At 40.2% G+C, this 24,630-nt stretch overlaps 1 protein-coding gene across 2 annotated transcripts in view; it reads right to left on the minus strand.

Moving 5' to 3' along the window:
- The window catches only part of APBA1 (amyloid beta precursor protein binding family A member 1), a 90,057-nt gene that overhangs the window by 63,918 nt on the left and 1,509 nt on the right, over nucleotides 1–24,630 (minus strand). The window lies entirely within an intron of this gene.

The raw sequence follows: 24,630 nt of genomic DNA on the forward strand, positions 1-24,630 counted from the left end.
CACAGTCCCAAGGGATTGGACTTTGGCAGAACCATAATGGGCAGCACACCAGTTGGCTTCCTGAAACACAGACTGCTATTTCACAAGGCAAACCTGTGCACTGTCCCCAGTGATGGCATACGACTGACTATGCAAGGTACAAACAACAGCTTGTCATCCACACATTGGCTTTCTCAGCAGACAGCCCCAGAGCTGAATGCACATGTTGACATGGAAAATAACTTACATTTTAACTATTTAGGATCAAAAGTTGCAGGTGCACTAACAGGCTGAATGTGTGCAGTGTATAGACAACCATGCTGTATGGAAAAAATTAACAAGCACAAAGTCTATCCATTTCACATTTCTCAAATGCAGCTGAGTGACAAATAACTTCAATCTGCAAACTCCAGCTGCAGTGACATCAGTCATTGCCCACAGCCCACACTACAAACAAACAAATCTCCACGTATGCGCAGAAGGATCTGTTCCTTTGATTCAAGAGTCCAACAAGGTACAAACCTTAGCTGCACAGCATCTAGCTCTACACAAGGCAAATACAAACACACTGGCAAAAAGAAATTCTAACTTTTTTCAGCTAATTTTAAGTATGTTTGCACAAAATACTTTTCAGAGTTGTCCTGGGGAGACTGAAAAGGTCTTAACACCAGAGGTTTCATCTGAAATACTTCTATTGGGAAGTAGAATAAATACATCATTGTGAAAAATGCTGTCAAAGTTTCTTGCTTTCTCTTCCGTGGCTCTAACTTCAGAAATACGTTGAGGACTGGTTTTCTGAATGCAAGTGTTGTTTTGCCATTCTGTTCTATATTTTACATACAAGTTCAGGGTTTATCAAAAGCCCCCAAAGGATCAAGGTTTGAATTTCAGATAAAGGTTACTAGGCACAAAGAAATGAGTACAGAATCTGACACACACACACACACACACAAAAAAAAATTTAAAAAAAGAATGAAACGTGAAAATCTCTAGGGACCTACAATGCCAGAATAATCAAGGTAAAGATACAATATCTAATTGCATCGATTTCAGCATTCAGAGTGCTTGGTTTTTTATGTATTTTAAAATACTTCTAATGCCCTCTAGACTAGTGCATCTTAAGGTTTACTGCTGGAGAACTACAGTTCAGTCGTAAATGCCGTAAACACATCTTCATGAGCCAAGAGGGCAGTAAATACACGCCCTCACTTATTAGTCAAAGGGAAACAGTTCTATGTATTCAATACAGAAAGCTCTCTTCATCTGTATAGCCCAGGATTGCTTCTGTTTGGAGTGCCCAGCAATCAAGATCAGAATTCAAGCAGCAAACCAAACAAATGCACAACCAAACCACAAGACTTCATTCAGACCTCAGCTGGAATTTCACAGTCACAAACAACAAGCGCAAAGGCAATGCACAAGGATATAATTAGGACAAGCTTTCTATTTCCTTACAAGAAGAGTTCAGAAGAGCTGAACTTGATCTTAAAGAATAAAAACCTGAGAAGCTAAAGTAAAGATACCCAATCTTTTTAAACTGAAGGATGCTGTTGGTAATAGGACAAACAGGCATGAACAAAATCTAGAGGAAGCAACCAGTTGGTTCTGCAGCAGCTTTCAAATGGGAGCTCTAGCAGAAGCAACAAAAACCCACCCTAGGTGTTCTTAAAATATCAAAATTTTATGTAAAGGATTATCGGAGACATCAGAAACCGGCGAAAACACACCAAATTGCTGTAGCATGGTATTTCTATCTAAGTTTCCCTCTTGTTTTAAAAAGGTAACTCTGTAATTAACAATAAAGTTCTTGAAATGCTGTGAGATTGAGAAAGCATTACAACCCACTCTCTCTGGTTTTATACTTCTTCCTAAGCATTGATAGCTAGAAACAGGACACTTGGATAACGGACTTTACCAACACTACAAAACTATTCTTGTGGGTATTTTTAAATAAGTGTAGTTTCGTTAGATTTTTGCAAAAATGCTACAACAATGCAGTGTAGGTGTATATAGCTTACACTTAACTGATTGGCATTTAGCTGATCAACATTTTCACAACATGCAACTTAGTTCTCCACTAGTAAGAAGCGTATCACAAGCTAGCTTTTCAGCAGTTCCATCACACAACAGTTACAGCATTCCCATACGCAAAACATTCTTGACTCTGGGAATTTTACTTCATTTCACCTATTGCCAATTAATACAACCTTCTGATTACTGGTCTGTGTACTGAGAAAAAAAACATAAACAATTGAATACTTAGGGAAACACTCTCCCTTCTCCAGACTCAGCTTCAGTGCAACACCTTTTCCTTCCCCTTCCCAGGCTCAACTTCTCTTGTTTTCACCACAGGTTACACTTATTCCCTCCCAATTCCTATAGTCAAGCAACAGGCAGTGCAGGAGGTTGGAGCCAGTGTTGTATGGTTTCTTTCTGCTGCTCCTTGCTTCCTACTTGTCCTCTTCCGCTGCCGCTTGCTTCTCATTTCCTCCACTCCAGCTTGAGTTCCTCCATGGGCTGCAGTCTGCCAGGAGTGTCCCTGCCCTGGTACGGGTCCTCGAAGACCTGTGATCTCTTGGGGCAACCCGCACCAGCCTGGCTTGCTTGGGAGCTGCAGTCCCTTGGGAGTGATGTTTGGTCCAGTGTAGATCATCTCCTTCCAATAGTGCACCTCTAGCCACATCTCCATTTCTGCTCCCTTCCAGCAGCTGCTCTCAAGTAAGTCTGAGCAGCAATGCCTGTGCAGCAATGTGCTTCCCTGACAGGCTGAGCTTTTGGTGCACAACATGTTGTTTTAATGAGTTTTAGACCTGCTTGGAAGTGGCTGTGGCTGGCTATATTGGGTTTACGTGGCAAGGTTTTGGTAGCAGGGTGGCTGCGGGGCTGGCTTCTGTGAGAAGAGACCAGGGGTTGCCCCATGCTGTGTAACAGAACAATTCATGAAGGACTGCATCCCACGGGAGGGTCCCCATGCTGAGCGGGGGAACAATGTGAGGAGGAAGGCGCAGCAGAGAGGAGATGTCATGGACTGACCAGAATCCACGCCACTCCCCATCCCTCTGCACTGCACAGGGTGGGGACAAGGCAGAGGAGTCATGAATGAAGGAGTGAAGTTGAGCCTAGGAAGAAGGGGGTAGGGGAAAAGCGGTTTAGTTTTGGCTTTGTGTCACCATCCCACTCTATTTTAAAATGGTAATAAATTAAATTAATTTTCCCAAAGTCAAGTCTGTTTTGCCCATGACAGCAACTAGTAAGTTGATTTTTCTATTCTTTCCCTCAGCCCATGGGCTTTTTCGTCTTATTTTCTCCCCATCCTGTTGAGAAGGAGGAATGCGAGCCCAGCTGGGTGGGCAACTGGCAGCCAGCCAAGGTCAAACCCACCACACTGGCACAGGGTAGTTATGGTCTCTGCAGAGCTGCCTTCTGCCTCCTTTTTGTCCCACCCTGTATCACTGCCACAGGGGCTCTGCCACCTCTGGAGCAGGGCTCAGCCTTTGTCCTTTCAAAATTTCATCGGGTCCCTACTGTTCAGCTCCTCTGAACAGCAGCCCTGCCCTCCAATGTATCAACTGGTCCCCCCAGTATGGTGTCATTTGCTGAAATTTATCACAGTGCCTTTCGTTCTCTCTTCTGGATCACTGCAAGAGATGTTGAACGCAACAGGTCCCAGGACACACCTCTCTGGCACCCCTCTTGACTCTAGATAGCACATGACCCATTAACCACGACCCCTGAGCCCAACCATTCAAACAGATTTTACCCATCTGTTTGTCATCCCTCTCACACTGTAATGTTCCAGTTGGGTACAAGAATATTGTAGGAGACGGGGTCAAGACATTGTTAAGTGTTAAGGCAGCACCCACTGCTCTCCCACTGCCTGCAAACCTGGTCATTTTATTACAGAAAAAATCACATGGGTCAGCCATGATCTACCCTTGGTCAATCCGTGCTCACTGCTCTTGATAACTGTCTCCTCCCTCACATGCCCAGAAATGTGTTCCAGCAGGACTCACTCCAACATTTTTCCAAGGACAGAAGTGATTCTAATCAGACTATAGCTTCCATGACTGATTTTTCTTTTGAAGATGGGTGTGATGTTTGCCTTTTTCAAGTTGAGGGGAACCTTCCCCAATCTGCATGACCTTTCACAGATGACAGAACACCCGTGCAAATCCTTCCAGATTAAAACTTGGTTTCTGGAACACAGACAGTGTGACTTCTGTGTAGTCACTAACAATCCAAAATTTAAAAAGATGGAAAACAGTTGTACTTTTATTGAAAATAATTCCTGATTGCTCATTTTAGCAATCAAAAATCATTTACTTTGGTTTTTTGATTTGACATATTATTGTTTTGCTTTTGTACTGTAAAAGAAACTTAATTCCAATTTGAAACACTTTCATAAACTTAACTGTATCGTGCCTCTGAAAGCTCTAGAAACTTTACACCACACCAGACAGCAAGATGTGCCAAGGTACAGTTTGGATTGAAATTCAACATACAGAAATGCTGAGATAAACTAATTATATTACCCATTCACTTACACTCAAGGACCCTGTAATACTACACAAAGAGGCATAGCGTAAGAATCTGAGCAGAACAGATTTGTGGATTATATTTGCAAAATAGTTCCCAACATATTGAAGTTCACTCTCCCTTCCTGCATAAGCGTTTTTCATTCGTGTTCTCTCAGGCATACTGTTCTACTTCTGACATGAACGAAATCATATTGCTATTCTCAATTACTTAGAGATATAACAGCATTTAGCACCAAAACAATCTCCCTCAATTTTTTTCCATTTTCTCTGGAAGTTATCTTGGACATTTTCCCTAATGTAGAATCACTCAGTAAGCAAGAAGAGAGAGCAGAAATGGTTTTAAAGGCAACACCCAGGAAAACTGAGCAACAGCAACATCAGCCTGCAGAACTGATTATTCCAGACTACAGCTGTGGCTTTGACATTATTAATTTACCAACATCTACTCTCCTTTTAAATTGCATCACAGAACTTGCATTCAAAGGAAACAGGCAGGAAACAAGTCGTAATCATGGCTTACAGAGTAAATGTGTCCTAACCCAATCCATGTTCCACCATAAATCAAAACTTCTTGTCAGACTACCAACCACACAGGATCTGTGTCAGGTGAAAATACTTCACACACATATCAACAAGCATAGAGACTTCAGAGTCTGACAGAGACACTCTGCCGATCTGAGGTTTCTGGGATTTCACATCTACCTGAAAAGCAAGAACGCCAGATTCCTCCTACTCCATCTAAAGATTAGCTGTGAAAAGAGGATGCTCAGATGTGTTACAATTTCTAACCAACATGGGAGACAGCTAGCATTCAATATAAAATACAAATTAACAGGTTTAAAACACTAGTAAGCAAGCAGCCATTACTGAGTTTATAGGCCTCACTTAAAACCATGAACTGCAAACAGACTGCTTTTTCACATGCCTGCTGGGTATACATCGTAAGATTTCAGCTCAGCTTCAAAATTATATATTGGAAATCACTGGTTACAATTCTGACAAAGCCACTGGTATTCTCTCAAACACATATATGGTTCTAATCTTGCCTGCTACAGGCTAAATATGAAATCTAATCAGTACAAAGGAAAAAAATAATGGATGAAATCAAAAGCTATAAAGGTAGTCATTAAATGGCAGGAGTATTGCAATGGAGGTACTCTTTCTGTGCACACTTGGGATTACTGCTTCATAAAATAAAATTATTCTGAGGCTCAGACAACTCAGAAGAAGCTCAAATCCCTATGACTTTCTATTCTTTGTCTTCTAAATCACCTTTTTTATTATTATTATAGGGAAGTTTTGTCTAACACCTGAAGAAATCCTGATCAGACAAGAAACAGAACAATCTACAATGAGTCCAGAGCTAAACAAGCAATGGCTGTCCAATACACACAACAGCCTTCTCAACTGGTGACTGCCAAATTTATATATAAATGATTTCAGTTTCTATTCTCAGAGGAGAAAGTCAAAGCACTTCCCCATTATGTGACCATTTTCATTAAAAATGAATAATTTTATTTCTGTGATCTCTCCTCTTCTTCCAAATTTGGCTGGAACTAACTAGCCAGGGTACTGCTGGGAGAAAAAAGGAAAATGGAGACTTGTGCAGATTTCTCTACTTCTTTATAATACCAAGCTGGGGGTGGGGGGTGGGGGTGGGGGTGGTGGTGGGAGGGGTGGGGATATAAAGAGGGGGCATGTCTGAAACCCCTCCAGTGGATTGGTATTACCCGTGTCTACAAAAACAATCAAACCACACAGTTACGTGACAGTACAACAAAACCTCTGCAATCACAGAGTCAAATCTCTGTCTGACACATCATATCAGTGTCACTGTCCCTTAAGTCAGCATCAGCGACACTGGTAACATTTCTGGTATGTGTATTTACCCATTCTCAAAGGCCTCCAAGCATCCATAGTTACTCGGTCAGATTTGAGTGTTTCAGTATTCCTCCTGTTGGTAGTTTTCCCGAGTTCTCATCTGACTCTTCACTGTTTCGGTGGGAACTGGTTCGTTATACCCAGTCCTGCCAAACAAAGCACAGGCAGCCCCCACTGCCTCTTTACTGCAGCTATTTTCAGCGCCCTGTACGGACCCTCTGTTCTTTGGCCTCAACAATCCCCACTTGATAGTGGAGATTCACTCTTCATGGTCTTGCCTGTCTACCTATAGATTTCCAGTACTCTCCAGACTTTCTCCAGCTCTCTCCAACACAGCGTGCCAAAGAGGATACACCTTCTGAGCCCCCACCAAGCAACCATCGAGCCTCTCCTAAGGCTATATTCCTGTTCTCTCAGGACAGTAATCGCCTTTCATTAACAATAGGTCACTGACAACCCATCTTACACGGTCATTAGCTGCATAGACACACCCACACCCTTCACCAGATATCTGCGTACATGCTACTTAGCCAGCTGCTCCCTCACCAGGGTACCATGCATCTTGCTCTGGCTCCTGCTGCAGAGCACATCTCTCTCCCTTCCCCCTCTGAACACTCATCAAGATTGTTTCTCTGTCCTCCAACGTCCTTGTGGGTCCCCCCAGGCTGCCACCTCCCTGCACTGGTTTTCACACCTCTAATCAAAATGTTGAGTACTACTGCCAAAATCCTGCAAAGTCCACTTTGATGCAGGTTTCCATTTCAACAATAGGTTACTAGATTCCTCTCTGTGGTTTGCGTAATAGGTCTTACAGCTGAGATGAAGATGAATCTTACAGGAAGCACAAAGTGGAATTCACCCAGCCTCTTCCCACTGCCACCGAAACAAATACATAAATCTAGACCAGAATTGTATCAGGAAACCTTCTGCAAAGATAATAAAAATACTAAATTTAGAATAAATTTAAAAAAACAATACCCCCAAAAATGTTGACTCAACTTGTAGGACAAGGACACATTTGTACCTCACACTTACCAAAACAAAACAAAACAAAATTAAAACATTGCCAAAATAATCAATCATACAAAGCAGTCACAGTCTTCAGACAATTCTCCCTCAGGAAGCAGAATTAAAAATGTAGAAAGCAACAGATTAGTAAAATCATGCATTTATAAAATAAAAATCAATCTTTATAATTCTTAGACAAGGAAAAAAGAGTAACTTACTATGATTAGATTCTTACATCTTTAACCTGCTTTTTAAAGTAAATCTCTTAATTCAGCATTGACAAACACATACGTCTCCTTAAACTACTTAATCTCATTCACAGTTCCCAACCTCTGAAAGCACTGTGCCATACCAATAGTTTTGCATAATAATAAACATGACAGAATGTGATGCACCCTGGTTTAAAACTCCTACAGACTGAATCGCTCTTTTACCATAACAACACAAGAATTCCCACTACTTTAGTACACAGGCACTTCACAGAACAAACACTAATTTATAATAACCAGCAGTGGGCTAAAAATCCCTTCTTCTGCCACTAACCAAGTTTTCATTCATGAAAGATTTAAGAAAACCGGGACAAGATGCCTCAGTTCAGGTTCAGCCAGTAAACCCTGTATATGCTATAGCATACATACTGGTTCCAGCAGTAAAAATCCCGGTACTTAAGAGAGCTAGTCTGTGATACCACCAAAGCGCATCCCTGACTTCTAAAACGTTAAGTACCACCATCTCCATGAATGACACTGAACAGCGTTCTCCGAGAAAGACACTGAAGAAAACAGCAACCCACTCTTCAAATGAAACAGGAATTGCAACACTAACACTAACAGAAGGCAGTACGCTTTTGAAGGCAGAGCATTATCTGTTCCTACAAAGATGGAATGGGACTATTGTTTGGCATTCTTATGTCTCCTGCTTAAGTGGAATTAATATTAACTTCTCAATGAAAATTTATTCACTGGGAAAGAATAATGGGTAATTCAGTGGAAGGTCAAAGCACAGCCTAGAAAATTAAAGGAATTCAAATCTTCTGAGATCCAAACGCATTTAGTATTCAATTTAAAGGTTAGCATTAAACTCTTACCAAAAAAAAAAAAAAGCCCAAAACCAAAACCAAACCAAACTCCCAAAATTAAAACAGCCTCCATTGCAACTAGATAATTTCTGATACGGCAGAGTTCTTTCATAGCCTACCTGAGTAATCAGACATACAGCGCAAACCACCACAGTATTATATGAAATTAGGATCTATGGAGAAATTGTGCTAGTTTATTGTTTTAAGATGGATAAAAATGCTGGTGAGAGACGCACCCAGTTATCATTATAGTCTTGAGAATAAAAATGTTCCACTGTATTTTCATCTGTCAATTCAGATAATAATACTCAAGATAGAAAACAAAATACAATATACAAAATACTATTCCTTTCCACTGATCTATGCCAATACATTAATTTTGATGGCTGAAATTCTGTTTCACGGCAGTGAAAAGGTTATAGATGAAATCAGCCTCCTGTCTAGCAAACCTGTTTCTAACTGATGAGTTTTTCTCTCCATAACCCACTATTTTTCATTGTACAGTAGCAGTGGCAGTGATGGCAGGGATTCAAAATTATTTCAAATGTTTACTAAAAAATGTCAAAAGAAAATACTTCAAAAAAGCAGAAGTCTGATTATCATGAAGTTCTACATTTCTTCTAAAGTAACAGAAAATACTCTCCTGAAGAGCTCATTCATTTGTAAAAAACTGTGCAAATAAAAATATTACTGTTAACTGCATGATGTTTTCATGAAAAACACTGCAAATGCAAAATGACAAGTCCTGAAACTAAGAAAAGCCATACAAGGTTTCTAATGATCCCCTTCAGTAATTGTTTATTCAGTTAATTATAACTCAAGTGTCTGTGAGAAAGAAAAAGGGAAGCAAAAAAGGAAAAAGAAGTAGTCATGGTCTGATACACAGTGTATTACAGTGAATTACAAAAGAAATTTTTTTCTATAAAAGCAAAACATTTATAATATTTTTTAGATAAATTAATCCAAATTCTATAAGTCATATAATACTGACCCTTTATAAAGGCCCACACAGAGCCCAAACAAACACAAGTGTTCATCAAAGCCACAGCCAAGAATTAACTTCTTATAAAATTAAAACCAAATTAATGTTATTTTATCTACATGTGAACAGTTTTGGGGAAAGGCTATCATATATGTGAGGTATACATAATGTTTCTATACAAGTTGATATTACTCAAACAGAAATGCACGGACACAATTAAAGCTTCATAAAAGATTTAATACATTATATTGCTGATTTTCAATTAACGTTTACCAAACAGAAAACAAAGAACTGCACAACCTTATAAGATTTGCAACCTATACATAGTATTATGCTGGAAAAAAGCCCCCTATAATTAAACAGCCTGGAAGGTAGGCTCTTTTATTAGGTTTATAATCCACAAACAATACTTTAAAGTGATTTAACATTTTTTTTTATTTCTTATCCTTAACGTTTTAGCTGCTGGCCAACTTGAAATTGATTTTATATTTGAGACTTCCTTCAAGCCTCACAGGCAATCCGGGTTCACCGTCCCAGTAGGGCAAAGGTGAGCAGAAGTCTGGCAGTGGCTGGCAGACTGACCTGCAGGCATGACCAGACCATCAGTTCAGCAGGTCTTCAGCCTGATGTTGTCCTCATCCTCTTCTGCTTCTTGACCCATTTCCTGGGTTTCTTGGGAGATGTGTAGTAAGAACATAGGGAGTGGGACAAAGCAGCAACAGAGCAGTAAAAGGAAGGCAGACTTACGAGATCCTTGTGAATCTCATGAAAATCAGGTTCCATGCATGTGTCCTTGTGCTTGTGTAATTTCTTACAGGTTCTATTCTCCAATGTAACAGGGGGATCACAGTCCTGTGGCTGTCTTTAGTGCACCACACAGACTCCCAATGCCAGGCTCTCTTCATTTAACCAGTCCTGGCTTCAGACCAGACCCAGCTCCCAGATCCTCTCTCATGGAAGCTCTTCCCCATAGCAGCACTTTCACGTTCACACTTAAAACCTTGCACTCACCAGTCACTTTTTAGGGCGGCCCTGATGCCAGTCAGAAGACCCATCTATCCCTTCCTCAGTTTCTCCATGATGCTGCACAATAAACTGGCTACAGATTACAAAACACACCCCAAAATCCCATGGGAAAAGCCACGAGGAAGCCACATTCAAGAGCCACACATGGGTTGTGCACGGGACATGCACAGGACCTAGAAAGGCCATTTCGTCTCTGGCAAGGGATGTGCCTATTCTGTAAGGAAAGTTGTACTAGCCACTTCGGTGCCAGGCTTCCTAAATTCACTTTCAGTCATCTCCAAACACATACTAACTGTATTGTGAAAGTGAGTAGACCAGACACCCTGCCGCTTTGAATCATACAAGAAACTGAAAAGGCTTTAAATTTTAAAACACCTGGAGCTGATGCCCTTGTACACCAGTGTAGCAGGGACCACAGGGCATCCCATCCTTCACCTGCCAGGTGCTGAGGCTGGGACAGGGGAGGAGGTACACAATGCAGTTACAAATCATACAAGGGAAGATACTCTGTTTGTCTGTTGTAACCTTACAAACTGCACATTTAATACAAGAGATTCTATAAAAACATCCAAACATCACACGCATCATATGACTCAAAAGTTTAGTTCCTTCCCAGTGTACAGAATCCATCTACTTAGTTATCATTTCTTTTATAAATGATGCTCCTGCTTGGCTTTACTCCAGCACTGATTTCTTCTAAATTCTGCAACCTGTCTATCGAACTTTGCTGGTTCTAACAAGACCATGCAATAAGAAAAAAACTATGACAGAAAGCAAAAGATTAAGCATAGCAGTAACTGCACAAGAGCACTTCTTAAACACAGAAATGCAAATCCAGTAATGGCAGTTCCTTGAAAGGGCATCTTCCCATCTACCTAATAGCTCCAAGGGGAAGTTAAAAACATAGCCAGAAAACAAAGCTACATGGTGCCTCTTCTATCCCAAAAGTATATGCAGGATTTCATTACTGTTTTTAATATTGATGTGTTAATGTATTATCTTTACATTCTGTCACTGCAGACAAACTGAAGAATGCTCCACAAGAAACTCTTACAATGCTTCTTAATGACAACAATACTGACTAAACTGTGTGGAAACTTAGAAATAAATGAAACAGTAATTAAAAGCGTTTGGAAAGTTCTGTGCATTATCTGAAGAAATGCATCCACATTGTTAAAGGCAGGCAAATTAAAACACCTCAGTCTTTTATGTGGAAACAGCTATATAACTATTGATTTAGAACATTTTTTCCACCCTATACATTCCCATAAATATGATCTAGCTAGGAAACAATGTATTTATTTTTTTTAATTCCCTTAAGCTTCATAAACTTGTTATTAGAGGAGAACAACCTTCAGTTACTCATAATGAAAAATATGTTACTAACTCCCAAATTGCCTTAAAATGGCTGCCCAGAGTCCAAATTTACTAGTTTCTGGGTTTGGGATGTGGTTTTCTTTGTTGGTGGTAGGTTTTGTTTGTTTGTCGTTACTATATTGCCAAATAGATTGCCTAACAAGAAAAGAAGAAAAAAAAAAGAAGAAAAAAAAAAAAGGAAAACCAAAACCAAAGAAGCAATTTCTTCTAGCAAGAACAGAACCATAACCACCAACATGAGGTAAAGAGACAGAAGAGTATAAAGTCATTTTGCCTGAAGAAAGATTTGAAGAGCACTACTTATAAAACAGTCTACCTACTCAGCATGCTTGTTCTCTTACAGATTTCTTTGGGTGTATTTTTTCCCCAGCTTTAAGAAAGTGTACAAAATTTTAAGTTTTCTTCGCTTTTGAGCTTACAAAGAAGTTGAAAAAGCCATTAAGCAATTGAGCTGTTCTGAATTGAAAAGGGTGTAAGTGTGCCAAGAGTATGGTATAGAGACTACAATGAGAAAAAAAACGTTAAACAGATTTTGTCTGAGAACAGTACAAAAAAAGGAAACGTGGAAACTTAGACAGCAAATTTGCTTTCAAATAGAATATGGGCATAACCTTCAGAGATGTCCACAATGCCCCAGTGCCACCTCAGCTCAGTTCCCAAGAACGCCTTTAACGGTAACATACACATGGATTAAATCCTAAGAATAGACCTCCAGTTTATTCTAAAAAAAATGTTACTCCACTAAATTGGATACAGTTTTGTGTCACTGACAGGATTATAGCAGAGCTACAGAGATTTAAATCAGACTCCTCTAGACTGTTTTTTCCTCATTAATGAATACTGTTTCTTCTACATTCCATGAATGATGAAAACCATTGTTTGAGACTTGGCTAGTTATGTTAGAGGCAGAGCAGTGAGACCTGCTAAGTCAAAGGATCTTTGAGACTCTCAGATAGTTTCTATTTCTCAATCATGTACTTTTTCAAATTCCCAAGGATTTGTAATCCTGAGATTCCCAGGAACAAAATCCCACTTAGGGAAGATATAGCTAAACTCAATGCTGTTGATAATACCCTTCACTTTCACTAATTTTCAGCTCAGAGATTTTGGATGTCGCGGCTCAAAAGCATAGTCTCAGCTGCTCTCCAGGGCTTCCACAAAGTGATGCTCTGCTAGCTTATTCATTGCTCAGACAACGCCAGCGTGCTCGTCACTATGGGGCATTTCTAGAAACTATTCTAGAGCAATCAGTTAGTGAAAACGTAAACAGAAGCATACAATAACTACTATCAAAATCAACTAAGTGGTAAAAAAGGTCATCTCCCACTGGTCAAGAGGATTATCAATGCATTATTTCTGCCCTTACTCTCCCAACATTGAAGCAGCAATGTCACCCTAGTTTTGTTGTTGTTGCTCTATCTAGAAAGAAACAAGTCGAACGGCACTTGGAAATATTTTTTATTTTCAGGTATTTGTAGCACTTTTAACACAATACACACACAGTTAAACCTTTGCACAAGCTTCGGTGAATTTAGCCAAAAGTCATGGAAGAGTGTGAACTGCCTTAATAGTAAGTCTGAGGCACCAGGCAGTTGTCATTTTAATTACATGTTTCTATTTATTGAAACGCTAATGTTATCCCAAACCTTTGTAGGTTCCTGGAAGTCACAAACTCTGCACCTGAGCTGTCCTACCATTCCACCACTATCTCAGTGACTTCTGATCTGGGTTACATATGCAGCAACAAGAACATCAGGAACTTATTACCAAACTTGGAAACAAAAACCAAAAACAGATGTTGACGGTTCCCTGGCATATTCTCCCTGATGTGCCTTCAAACTCTTCAAAGCTACAGTGTGTCCTCAATCTCCTCAAACTAACACAGCACGGGAAAAGCACAGCAGTCACGAAGCACAACCAACAGGCCGACCACCAGTACAGCAGGTAACTTCTCTGTTCCACTGAACAGGCTTCCACATCAGAAACCATCACTGTGGCAGTCTTTTGGGTCACCTCACCAGAGCAACCAACCCAGGCCCACACACTATCTTCTCCTCCAATGCTACACATCTGGAAACATCTGGCAAATTAATGGATTTTGCACAGCTGTCAAAAGCAGGAAAAAGATCTTAAAGAGATAAAATATATCAGTATCTGCTGTATACCTCTTACAGAAGTGTTGGAGACTACACAGTTTTTCAGCTCTGACTCAAAACTTAGCCTCTTTTTTCAGCAAGAACATTGAGGAAGGGAAGGAAAAACAGTATGTACAACCTTCTAGACCATTAAATACTTGCAAGCAAAATACATCCAAGGAACCAGCTAATTCAATGACATGCCGTACAGTAATTTTCTCAGTTCTGAGTAGTACTGAAGCCACAACACCAGTTCTACACAACTGCAATCACACCATTTGCAGCTGAAACCTCACCACTCAATGGAGTCAGGCATGATGCCTAATTGTGGTTTGGTCCTGGGCAAATACAGGCTGTGATTACTCAACAGGCAGCACTGCCTGCTTTGCATGCTGAAGGTTATTACTGCGGGGGTAAAATGTGCAAATGTGCGTATATGATAAAGAACATAACGGAATTCAGGATTACAGAGACAACAATATTCTACAGAAATAATGTTAATCAGCCTTCAGTTACTACCAAGCGTTTGCCACAATGCCAGATTTAACCACACACTGCCAAGTCTTTAGTATGAAGAGACAAAGATGTATTTAGATGCAGTGGGTCACTGGCTCCAAACTGTGGACTGTGAAGTTACTTCTATCACAATGGTGAACTATCTGCCAACTTTTAAGCTCTAAGGTTTTCCCATTAACCCAGTCCATGACTTTCCTACAATTTCCAAGCGATATTTTTTTCTGAAACATGTTTCTAGATTGCACACCAGGCACAAACTCACTGAACTCTCTCTCCATGTGTCCTCCACAGGTTCAACAGATCCTTTACAAAGGCATTTTTTCCTAACCTTGAATCCTTGCATATAAAAATCTGATATTACATCATTGCTTTTTGTTGGAGAACACGCCACACATACTGGGAACTCGTGAATGGGGCTACATTTAGAATCAGAATTAGCCTTCTCAAGACAAAGAACAAATGGAAAACATGATGACGTAACTTATAAACCAGATACAGATGGGAGGGAAGAGAAGAACGAAGAGGATTAAATTCTCACCACTGTCATGGTTTAACCCTGGCCAGCAACTAAGTCCCATGCAGCTGCTCGCTCACTCCCCCCACAGTGGGATGGGGGAGAGGATCGGAAGAGTAAATGTGAGAAAACTTGTAGGTTGAGATAAAGACAGTTTAATAGGGAAAGCAAAACCCATGCCTGCAAGCAAAGCAAAACAAGGAATTCATTCACCACTTCCATGGGCAGGCAGGTGTTCAGCCATCTCCACGAAAGCTGGGCTCCATCACATGTCAACAGTCACTTGGGAAGACAAATGCCATAACACCGAACGTCCCCCCATCTCCTTCCCCCAGTTTATACACTCAGCATGCCAACCCATGGTGTGGAACCCTTTGGCCAGTTTGGGTCCTGGCTGTGTCCCCTCCCAATTTCCTGTGCCCCGCCAGACCTCTTGCTGGCAGGGCCCAAGAAACCGACAAGTCCTTGATCTACTATAAACATCTCCCAGCAACAACCAAAACCATCCCTGTGCCATCAACATTGTTCTCCCACCAAATCCAAAACACAGCACTGCACCAGCTACTGAGAAGAAAATTAACTCTGCCCCAACCAAAACCAGGACAGCCACACACAATTGAAAGGCATTTAAAATATGAAGCACCCATGTAAAACTAGAACAGATACACACCAGATCCAAAATAAAACCTGTACATGACATTACCATTCAGACCTTGTCACAAGTACCACGCACATGTGAATGGAGCTGAAGGTTGACAATGCTATGCCTTAGATGAAGGAATTAAATTTTCACTGCTGTGCTTAGGGACAGAGAAAATAAAATTACAACTAGTACACAGAAAGATTTCCTGTGAGGTACCTGGGGCTGAGTCTGAAGAATCTGCAATCATAATGATAATTCTGGAAATAGAAATACAAGCAGTGTTATCATCCCGAGTTCCCAGACAAAAACCGGTAACAATACCACTGTCATCTCATAAAATGCAAATTGGAATTGGAGTATTTTCATTCCATCTTTGCTTCTGACACTCAAATGCCTCCTCACAAGTGAAAGTGTCAAAAATCTCATCAGTCCTCTGTGTCAGTGCTTAGGAAGCTACAAACATCAGCAAGAACAGATCTGGGAGCCACTAAAAGAGAATTCAGAAACTACTGCCTGTGGGGAAAGCATATCACAGCTGATGAGCAACAGAACAAACGAAATTTCTAAGGCTTTAGTCTCTCCTCAGCAGAAAATGGCTTCCAGATTTCCACCCTTGAAGCTTAAGATGTTGATCCATAAATTTTCTTTAGACAGCACTGCAGCCAGAAGCTTCGCACTTTGGATAATAAAAGCAAGGTGGAGGTCTTTAGGGGGATTCCTTCCTCCTGGTAAAAAAAGGTCATATTTCATGAATGTTGCTCTTAAATAGCTGTTTTAGACAGGGATCTTAGTGTGTCTTCAAAACATTCAGTTAATAAACAAGCATATAAAAATAAAAGAATAAACAGACCAGAAATTATAACAGTCTAAATAAAAAATATTCAGGTACAATAGCGAGTGCTTTTTATATTGTATGCTATGTCCTTGTTACGTATTTGGTATTGGCTTGGCTTGCTTACAGCAAGTATGAGATAACCCACTAGCATGCTGTGTCATCAAAACACACCAGATGGATGCTCCAATTACACAGTCTCTTCCGTTCCCCACTCCTCTCCTCCAAACAGGATGTAACTTTTAAAGAGCAATGACAGGCACCAACATGGGAAGTCTTATGTTGATATCTACTTATACTTACCAAATTATAATCACTGCTCCACTACCTTAGTCAAAACTAATGGTAAAATTTGGTCTTGAAGTTGAAACCATGTACAGAACTGTACTGCTGCAGTGCTTGTGAGGCTCCAGAAAAGTCTGGATTGACCAGGGTGAACACAGAACTATCCACAACTGAAAGCCTCAGGAAGTTTGATTTTCTCCTGAATAATCCACTCCGGCCACCAACCTCATGCAGGCCCCCCCCACAATGCCTTAACAGGTGACTGATACTTTCTTGCATTTTCAACATCCCGATTTGTCTTCTTAGTGAATAAAACCCCATAAAACATTAACTACGCTTCTCCCTTTCCCTTATTCTCCCCCTTATGTGCACATGTCACCTTTAGACTGCTGCCACTGGATACACTGACCACAAGAGTGGTGCAAGGCCTCTTCCTCATGGGAAGTGGCACCAATGGTGGGTTTCCAGCAAGCTGCAGCAACAGACCACTGCCTCACATTGAGCGACTCCCACCTGCAAGCAGAGTCTGCCTTCCTAAAACCCACCAGCATTTCAGCCAGGTCTCCCATGCTGTTCAAACGAAATAAGCAATTATAGGTGCCTTCACAGTACACCACTTCATAGCTGAAAGCTTTAATGACTTTGTGTTTGCAAACACGTCTTCTATCCCTAGCATGAACCCCCCCCAGGTGCCAGGTGAAAACCAACAAAATCCACCCAGAGACTTCACTGGATTCTTTAGAGCCACTAAAGCAGTGAGTTTTACCCTGTTATCAGGTATGCCCACTATTCAGCACCTCACTACATGTGAAAAACCAACATAGAAAGGTTGCCACCAAGGTTTGTATGCTAATATGTCATAATAACTGTGTGAGATATGGCAAAAGGCCATGAAGCTGGAAGATTCCTGTCATATACTGGAGAGGGGGAAAGTCTGCAACAGCAGAGTAAGTAAAATGACAGTAGATATGCACCTAGTCGGAAGACGTTAGTCTTCAAGGAGGTGTATCTGACTTTTTGACACACTAAGCATTAACAAATCTGACAGAATAATATAAAAATGGAAGATTAACAGCCAGCTTTTTTGTGTACTGTCATTAAGACCTTGCAGTTCATATGGTTACTAAACTTTCAGATTGACTTTAAACATATTTTAACTGACTCAAAAAGTATCTTCCTCTTCCATGTATCACAAGAAGCCCAGAATTATTCAACCCCACCCTGTGAATTCCTTCCTGGTCATTTAATGCTCTGGCTTCAGGCGTAAGACACCTACAAAATCAGAGTACATATCCTCAGTGTTTACAATGTCCAATGGCCCTAAAGTCACTGTTCTACACACTCGGTCATTTGAAAACCCATGGCTCTTGGACAGGCAGTTGAGAAAGTCTTCCTTTTCCAAATAAATGAAGTGCTGTTTCTTAATAAAAAAGAAATTCTTACCTTACTGCTGTTTCTGCTGTTCTGTTACCCAGAGTGTACCTAGTGTATGTATACAAACCTGCACCACAGCATCTGTGGATGCCACAGGTTACAAGACCGAAACGCAGAGATTAACACTGCAGATCAAAACCGCGTTATGAACTGCTCACGTTTCAACACTGTTATATACTGGAAGGGAAAAAAAATCAAATATATCTTTGGACCTCTACCTAAGAAGTCATTATCTTCATGGATAAAGGTGCTGAAGAAAAAGCATTTCCCAAAAGATCTGAATTCGCATACCAGAAACATGACATATAAAAATTGCCTTTGCGCCATGCACAAAAAGTGCTGTTAAGTCGCACTTTTTAACTCCTAGAGAATCACCAAAGGACAACCATTTCAGGAGCAGAGAACTATCAGTTTTTTTGAAAATTGACTGACTATAGAAATATTAACAGCATAAAAAACAGGATTGTGGTTTTCGTATTTACTTTTCACACAACTGTATTTCTGCACTGCCACTCAGTTCCAAATGCCTCTAGTGGCCATCAGAAGGTCATTATCCTGAGGGGGGTCTGACAGAGAATCAGATCTCCTCTAGGAAATGTTTTGTTATTCCTGGTCAACAACAGCTAACAATTGGATCCCAGCGCAGCAGAAGACCTCAGCTCTGTGTCACCTGCAATAAGTAATGTAACCCAGCGAGTTACCTGATAAATTACTGAGACTACTTTTTATCTAAAATAAGCAGTGATAGTGATAAAATAAGGCAGCTTATAGACCTCCGATCAATTTATTCTTCTCCTCTCCTTCCAGCTTACGCATTTGGCTTTCCTTAAGACAAAAATTTTGTTCAAGAGGCTGGGATATCTTGGCTCCAAACTCAGACATAATCGTCAGTCACTAACTAGAGATACAAGTTCTTTTTAATAAAATAGTTAACTTGAATCCAGAATGTTTCAACGTATTGTCTATCAAAACATTAAATGTGTGCAGCTCCTAAAATATACATGTTTTCTGTAGCATTAACTGCCTTTAAATTTGCATTCAAACACAGCTTGACCTAAGCTGAAATAAAGACATTCAGTCTTCATAGTTTTCCTAGGTAGCAAAATAAAAAGATATGTGAGAGTGTGTGAAGTCCCTAACTCAACTTTCACTGGAACTAAACCTGCTGATTCCAAATACGATACTGCACTCAAACTACAACCCAGTAAAACTGCCCAACTTGGACAAGACTTTAGAGCTAAGCAGTCAGGCTAGTTCTCATAAGGCTGTAGTTAAAAGTCTAAAACCTGGATGTTGAAGCTCATGCAGAGTCAAAATTATTAAGTACGGCACTGTCCCCTCATACCGATGCCCAATTTCTTGCCAAGAAGGCACCAAGCTCAAATGTCTCTCCCACACTCCTCACAGCCCTAGCATGGTCCTGCATAAAGAAACTTTCAAGGACTTTGGGATTTTGTCACTGTTATGAAACAAAATTAAGCATGCCAAAATCTGAATGATGTCACGGCAATCTCGTAAGTGGATTACATTAATCATTTATTAGCAAGGGAAGGTAATTCTTGAGTGAGAGCAGAACCCTGAGTTCATACTTATTTATCACTCTGGGACAAAAGGTAAAATAGCTGTGGATATCATAAATACAAAAGAAATTTGTGGAAAGGGTATGTAAAACGTCCACTGAAAATGCAATGTAATTATAAAGCTACAGACTGGTTTTACACTGACTTTTTTATTTAATACAAGTTTCTGTCAGCTCTCCACAAAGTCACTGGAGGAGATTTTCTTCATTAGGTAAAAGGTGATTGCACAGCACGTAATTATTAGGAACGCTGCTTAATAAATCTTTCATTTAAAAAAAATAGTGTTCTAATTTTGAAACTGTTGCAACATAATTTAACGCAAGAAAATGTTCTCTAAATTCCGGATATTACTTTTCTCCAGTTTGATCACTTTAAAAATCAAATTTAAAAAAAGAAAAAGGAAAAAAAAATACCAGATTACTAGATAAACTAATACAGCAAATACACCTGTATTTCAGCCTGTTCCTGGGTGGAATGATTACAGTAAGACAGACTTAAAAGCCAGCACACATCTGGAGGTAATTGCCATTTCCCTTGAACTGTAGATGCTCTTCACTCCAACATCCTATTGCCCCAGCAGTGGCGGCAGGGAGCAGCTCTCTGCACGGCAGTTCAGCCAGCAGAGGAGGAAGGCAGGCTGGAGGAAGGCTTGCCTCCAGCAGCCATGCCCATCCTGAGGGGTGGTAAGCTAAAACTTCTCCACACTCTTGTGTCTGAAACCCACAAGAGGCACGGCACTTTGGTTTCAGAGCTTCATGCTTTAATTAAGCCAAGAGCTGCAAACACGGCATGTGCATCCCTTGTATTAGTCACCCAGTTTGAGCTGAGCTTAGATCAGATGGCATTTAGGGATCGTTTCCAACTCAAGTTACTCTATGATCATAAAAAAGCTGGTGTAAGAAAGCTGTTAAGAGAAAAGAAGAAAAATAACCTCAGCTCCCCACACACATCACACAAAGCACACCAACTGCCTCTTCCAACAGTGGAAGCAGCATTCACCCTCTCAAAATTCACCTGACACAGCCAACATACAGAAAACTACTGGGTTTGCCTGTTCGTATTTCAAGACCGTTAGTTAAAGCATTCTGCTTACATTAGCCTGGGGAAGACCTAGAGCAAGGGCTTTTACTCTCCACTTCCTCCCCTTGCTCTGGCAGAAGCTTTTTCAGATACTACTCTCAGTTGTTCTTTTAAAAATGTTTTTTTCTAATTTAAATTTATTTAGTCTGAAGAAGAGTTACATTTAAGGTTTCCAAAGCACCAAGATTTCAAACATGATCAAAGCCCCGTCAGTACAGACGCTATAGAAATACCTGGTAACAGTAACACTGTCAATGAGAATTGCAACTTATATATCAGAATAAATAAAATTCTAAAATCCACAAATAAAACCTAAGCATATGTTCGGAAAAAAAAGTCACATTCTTGTATGTTTCAAATCTTTCATTATGTTCTGATTTTTTCCTCCTCCTGTTTAAAATTACCTTCTTCTACCCCAGCCCCTAAGCCCTTGCTCACCCAAATACCCACCAATTTTTGTGAAAAGTGTGTTTCTTGTAAAAAAAAATAATTCTGAATTACCACCAGAAGAGCAACAATCAGAAACCGTTTCACTTAACATACAAAAATGAAAGTAACTGCAGATAAACAAAATTATTTATCCAGATCAATATAGGGCACCAAACCTGTATCTCCTCGGTATTGAACCAGTACCTTAGCCACCCATATAAAGGCAGTTCTTCCCCTGATACATGTTCATAGCACGGAAAAAATAAAGTGAGTTTATGTAGGCTGGTTGCTCAATCGATCTTGGTAGCAGGTGGCCAAGTTTGGTAGAGTCCATAGCCCCGCTGCCATGGTGTTTTCCTGATCCATGCTCACCTTTTACGGTTTGAAGTTTGAATATCAAATTCAGCAGAGATACTCTTGATGGAGAAAAAGGGTGCCACAGAGGTTCAGAAGAGTTTAATTAGTTGAAAAAAGAAATTACTACTAAAAGGATTCAGCCCAAATTCCCAGGATGTACTTCTCATCTGTCACATTCACCCACAGACTTTTAATGAAGTCTCTCACTCCCTACTCTCACATTTTCCTCAGAGAGGTGACAACGTGGTCATCTTCTTACAGAAAGTCATTTTTGTTGAAGTGCTCATTAAAAAGAAAGAAGCAAGTAACGCTTAATTGCTGGCTTATAAGCAAGATTTGACAGACCATATAGATAATCCAATAACATGTTGGACAGCCTGGAGGGAGGGTACCTGTCTAAACAAAATAAATTAAACACTTAATGTTCTGAAATGATTGGCTAAATGTCACAGAACACCTCCTCCTCCTTTCACTAGGCAGAGGCTCCCAGTGTGGTCTACCTCACCTAGACTATTTATTGTTTTGAATACTTGTAATCCACTTCTTTCACGTTTACTTGACGATGCACAAAAACCTCACTGCTTATTCATAAACAGTTGCTTATACAGACTTACTGGATGATGGAAATTTCTCCCCGTAAATACTTGTAATTAGACAGAACACAGCACAGGACATGATCTTGTAAGGACAACATGACAGACCAGGTGAGATTTCACCTTCCCAGCAGCATCTCCCTATTGGCTCCTGGGAAGCAGGTTTGTACTCCCATTCCCACTCCTCCTCCCACGTCCAGATGGACCTTTTGCAGCAGAAAGGGGCTAGCATAAAAACACCATCCTATGGTCCTAGAGTATCCTCAGCTAAATTCTCTGTCATCTACATTATGTCATGTATCCATTATGCTGCTCCTGTACTTATTAATTCAGAATTAGGACAAGTATTGTCATCATTATTTGCCTGCATATGTGAAAGTGGCAAATAAAGATGTTTCCCCAGGCTCCTTCAGTAAAGCAACAAACGTAACAACTTTTTTAGAACACAGTCTCATGCAATGGAAACAAATACTATGACACTGCTCTGAGCAGCTAGCTTACCAGATTAATCAATACTTTAAACCAAAAACAATCAATCTGTTTTTCAGAAACCTCTAACCCCTATACAATATGTATTACAGAAAAACTATTAGAAATAAATGAGCAGAGGGTTGTTTGCTAGATGTCTGATTATGCAGGAATCTTCACCTTCTGTGAAACCAGAAAAACACATTTACGAATGCATTACCAGAACATCAAAGCTTGACTTAAATCTACAATAATAGGCTCTTGTTTGAAGTTAAGCTTCAATTAACCAAGCTGCACTGCCTATGGACACCGTGCATTAACCTATCCTAAGCACCTGTATTTTTTTTGGGGGGGTGGGGTGGGGCGGTTATTGGTTGTGGGTTTTTTTTGGGATATAAGAGAAAAGTCTGACATCTAATTCATAATCTCATATAAATCCAGAACAGCTATGATCAATAGCAGGCAATTTGTGTGCAGCTGGAAAGGAGATTCCATTTCTTCGCACCCACATGGCTTTCATGTCAGCTCTAGCACCGGTAGGCACAACTTACAAAAAGAGAATGTTAACCACCTTTCAAAGATGCATATAATCCTCATATTGCAGGCTTTTAAAGTTTAAGAACATAAGCAGTGCATGTGACTGTGGCTTAAAATGATATCAAAGAAGTCAGCAGCCAGTTCCTGGTCCAATCAAAATCTACTCAAATGTCATATGCAAAGAACTCAGGCTTCTGGGTAGTTCTGCTTGTAAGACAGGTGAGACAAACTTTAGCCTCAAAATTCGTAGCCACTGATTTCAAAGCATTATGGAGTCTTCACATCCATGCGGACCAAACAAGATGTTCAGGCTTACCTCTAAAAATCCACACTCACTTTCCTTGCCCCACAAAAATAAGGGCACAATGGACTACACCAAGATTTTCACCTCTGACATCCACCACCCCATCCAGCATAAAGAAAATTTTTCTCAAGCATTACTTCCTATGGATTAAACACATGAAGACAGTTTTAATAAATCAAAAATCGGGAATGCATTTACACTCTTCCCAACAATACAGTAGGATTGCAAACTTACCATAAACAAATGACTGAGAATTAAATTATTAACTCAAGAAATTGTGAAAATTCAGTAACCAAAAGAGCTTTGTATCCTAAAAAGCTTTGGTGTCTCTGCCTCCCCTCCAACACACCAAAACTATCTTTTTCTATCTACCTAGACGTACCAAGTCACCTTCTCAGCATTCTTACATTTTATAACCCAAAGGGCTAATGAGTGAATACCTTTATTTTAATAGCGTTCCAAAAGGATGGCCTTGCATCCGTTAGAAGAGAACACAGTAGCCAGAAAATGTGCTATTTTAAGTGAGGACAATGCATTAATGTAAGATAAAAGTATTGCTCCAAGCTATAACTAGAAACATCCAAGAAAACTTAGAGCAATATGATTCATACTACACTGCCAACCTTGAACGGCCATTACTTTGTGGAAACAGTTTGGCCTAAAAGCTCATAGATCTCTCAATCTCAGATCACATTTTCCAACCAAGGCAAGTTGTCTTTCACTCAGGTTTGTATTTCACTCATTAGACATCCACAATGTCTGTCCCAAGGTGCTTTAGAATGCTAAATTTTCTGCTTTTGCAGAGTTTCCTGTAGTCTTCTATTATTGTTTACTGGACACTAAATTTTTCAATACAAATACACACAGATGCACAGAATTCACCTGTAATGCTCTCCCTTACTCCCAAACAGTGTTTCCAGGCAGTGTACCCTTCCCCCACCACCATTACAGCAAAAGGTAAACACACACCTCACTTTTGGTTATCTGCATATCACTAGAACATAGCACCTAGAGAATAAAATTATTCTACATCCCTGTCGTTGTTTGGGAAAAT

Source organism: Falco peregrinus, chromosome Z (genome assembly GCF_023634155.1).
Source record: "Falco peregrinus isolate bFalPer1 chromosome Z, bFalPer1.pri, whole genome shotgun sequence".
In the NCBI taxonomy this organism is placed as follows: Eukaryota; Metazoa; Chordata; class Aves; order Falconiformes; family Falconidae; genus Falco; species Falco peregrinus.